Source organism: Galeopterus variegatus, unplaced genomic scaffold (assembly GCF_000696425.1).
Source record: "Galeopterus variegatus unplaced genomic scaffold, G_variegatus-3.0.2 Scaffold960, whole genome shotgun sequence".
In the NCBI taxonomy this organism is placed as follows: domain Eukaryota; kingdom Metazoa; phylum Chordata; class Mammalia; order Dermoptera; family Cynocephalidae; genus Galeopterus; species Galeopterus variegatus.
The window spans coordinates 228364-231734 of record NW_007727071.1 but is presented as its reverse complement, the minus strand read 5'-3'; the positions used below and the strand labels follow the sequence as shown (position 1 = coordinate 231734).

The following is a 3371-nucleotide window of genomic DNA, read 5'->3' as shown; positions in this document are numbered from 1 at the left end:
GTATAATCCTGTCCTGTATTCAGTTATTATAAAACTGTCTTTGGGTGTGCACTTTATATAAAGAAGTCTAGTAAGACATTCAGATTTCAGAGATTTGTAAAAGAACTCCTTGAAAAACTTCAGCTCTGATTCATTGTCATAATAGTCTTCTGCACTAGTAGAAGCCTGTGAGAGGTATAATTTCTGAGATGTATAATTATGTGTGCGATTTCTTTCTTAAACCAGAAGGGTTTTTTTTTAAAAAAAAAAAAAAAAAAGATGACCGGTGAGGGGCTCTTAACCCTTGACTTGGTGTTGTCAGCACCATGCTCTCCCAAGTGAGCCACAGGCTGGCTAGAAGAAGGGTTTTTTTAAAACTGTCTTTTCTTTTAAGACACAGGAGTATTGTAAACCCCATGAGTTTGGATTCCTTATACAAACAGAGATGAGAATACACCATTTAACACTAGATTATGCTTATTCGCTGATGAAAATGACCAGAAGAGAAGTCAATGATGCAAGAGAGAAGGGTGAATATCGAACAAGGAACTTGAATGGGCAATAGAAAACGTTGGGAGGATCAATGGACTGGGGATTTGTCATTGTTTCATACCACGTCCCCCAAATTCTTTGACATTCTGCCCATTGAGAGGTGGGGGTCTATGACCCCTCTCTTGAATCTGAATAGGCTTGTGACTGCTTTGACCAATAGGTATGGCTCAAGTATGCCACATGACTTCCAAGACTACATCAGAAAAGGCTGTGCAGATCCCGCCTGGGTCTCCAAGGGCACTCACTCCGGGGGAAGCCAGCTTCGTGTGAGAAGTCCAGCTACTCTGAGACCACCATGCTGGAGAGGCCAGTGGATATGCTGGTAACAGCTCATCCAGACTTCCAGCTGACACTCAGTGTTAATGCCAGCCTTGCGAGTGAGCCTCCTTGGACGCCCAGCCCGGCTCCCTTCTGGCTGCGACCAAAACCTTAAGAGAGACTCAGGCAAGAACTTCCCGTCAAAGTCCTTCCCAAATTTCTGACCCCCAAACTCCAAGCAGAATAAAATGGTTGTTTTAACCTACTAAATTTGAGGATAATTTGTTACACAGAAAGAGTAACTGGAACATGTTTTTTATGGATTCAAAGAATTGTGGGTATTATGGTAATACAGTAAGAAAGCAAAGAAAAAAAGTGATGGTCAGAGAATCGGATGCTTAAAATTGAGTCAGGAGGTGGCGAACTTATTGGTTATGACAGCATTCTTAGATTTTCATCTTTAATAAATATTTTTGCAGTTTTAGCCATTGGCATTTTTGTTTTGTGTTTGTGATTCTTATGCAATATGAGCAGAAGAAAAGACTGATAGTTTGCATTTATTTATTTTCTAATCTATGAGAAAATTGTCAGAAAATGTCCTCTGGCTTTTTAGGATTGCTGCGGTCAGGATTGTTGAAACTGTGCTGCTACTCCAAGTCTCCTTTGTAAGTCTAATCAGTTTCGTGCTTTGCACTAACTGTCCATACCACTGATGGGCCACAGACCAGAACAAGTATTAAAACGGTATAGTCAAAACATCTGGATTTGTTCAGTAAGAAGAAGTCTGGGTGGTCACTGACCATGGGAAGTCAGGGAGGCAAGTCCAGCAGTTCACGAGGCCCACAAGCCAAGGGAGGGGAGGACTCTGAACAGCTGCTCAGCTCCCCGTGGACGTAGATCTTTCATCTGTGCAATGATGCTCTGAGAGTCACACGAGGAAATGTGTAAATTTGAAAAGCTATGCACGTTATGAGAAACATAAACTTCCTTAGGAAAGAGACTCTACCTTCTCATTAATATGTCCCTGAGCCGGACAGAGCAGTCCTGAGGGCTTGGGAGGGGACAGACTCCAGTGTGAGCAGCGGGGGAAGGGTGAATGTCAACTGATCATGAATGAATGCTGGGGCCGGTGCCTGGGGCTCCACACAGGCCATGTGATCCTCACAGTACTATGGTACAGATGAAGAAACTGAGGTCCACGTGGAGTAATTTGCCCACGTTCAGAAAGTTGGTGGTAACACAAAGATTGATTGCACAGTCTCTCAGACTCTAAGGCTGGTGACTTTCCATCTGTGCTCTTGGGCAAGATGGAAGGTTCCAGAGATAAAGTTGGAGGCAGAAGCCCCCATCTCATGGTCTTTACATTTCTGGAATATGAAGTGATCATCTGGTAAGTGGGAGGTGAGAGGCTTAAGGAGGATTGTGGAAGTTAGGATCTGACTAACTAACCTGGCTAATCTGATGGGATTGAAGAATGTAGACTTCAAGTTTGGTGCAATTCCAGGTGAAGGTAAACCCTGGGGCCCTTATGGGAGAGTCACTAGAATTAAGAGCCAAAGATCGTTGACTGATCAGAAGCCAGGGAGCTGACTGACCAGGATGTTTGATGGGTCATTTTTGTGGATGTCCAACTTAACCAGTTTGATGACAAGACCCAGGATTGAAAGGAAATCTTGGAAGCTGGGTAAAAACCCCTTGCAAATTCTGGGAGGAGGTCTGGAATTTTATGGGTAAATTTGGGTTAGGCTGTCTGCACAGAGCTCCGTATCAAGCCAGAGCATGTCAGCACACAGCACAGTTGGTGCTCAAGAAGCAGCGTTTCAGTTGAGTGAACATAGCCTCAGGGTTGTAACTTCTCCCGGTGCCCATCAGTGCCTCCGAGCGGACCGTGCGGTGACTGCTGTGTGCTGGGAGTTCAGTTTTAGCCCAGTCTGCATCCTCTGTATGGCCCACTCTGAGTCCAGACCTGATCAGCTTCCCGTAGGCAGATGTCCCTGCCCAGCCCCTATCAGCACCCTTTGGGAGACCAGCTCCTCCAGCTCGGATCAGCACCCTTTAGGGGACAGCTCCGGCCAGCCCCGATCAGCACCCACGGGCGGACAGCTCCTCCGGCCCCTTTGGGTGCGCGACTCAGCCTTGGCTCGAGTCACCTCAGATCCAGGCTGCGGACCCCGACTCTTCCCTTCTGAGTCCTCGGGACGACAGCGCAGACTCTGGGGCCGCCCCCACCCATCTAGGAGGCGCTCCCTCACGCGCGCACATATACACACGCACCCACCCCCACACATACACGCGCACACACACGCACGCACATGCATACACACCCACACGCACACATGCATGCACACGCACGCACGCATGCACACACACGCACATGCACAAACGCACACGCACACATACCCGCACACACACGCACATGCATGCATGCACACACGCACTCACACACAGTTAACCAGAGGTCTGCAGACCCAGGCCGGGGCCTTCCTCCGACTTCCCGCCGCGGGTTCCTCGTCTGAGGGTGTCGCCCATGACCATCCCCCACCTGCGGGCCCTCCCCGCCCCGCCCCCCCGCTCCCGCCAGC

General features: G+C 48.3%; 1 long non-coding RNA gene across 1 annotated transcript; it reads left to right on the top strand.

Moving 5' to 3' along the window:
• The first annotated feature begins 316 nt into the window (after positions 1-316).
• On the top strand, positions 317-1273 carry LOC103591308. Its single transcript, XR_550563.1, has 2 exons — positions 317-509; positions 692-1273. It is a non-coding gene; the product is annotated as an uncharacterized LOC103591308 (long non-coding RNA).
• Positions 1274-3371: the final 2098 nt, after the last annotated feature.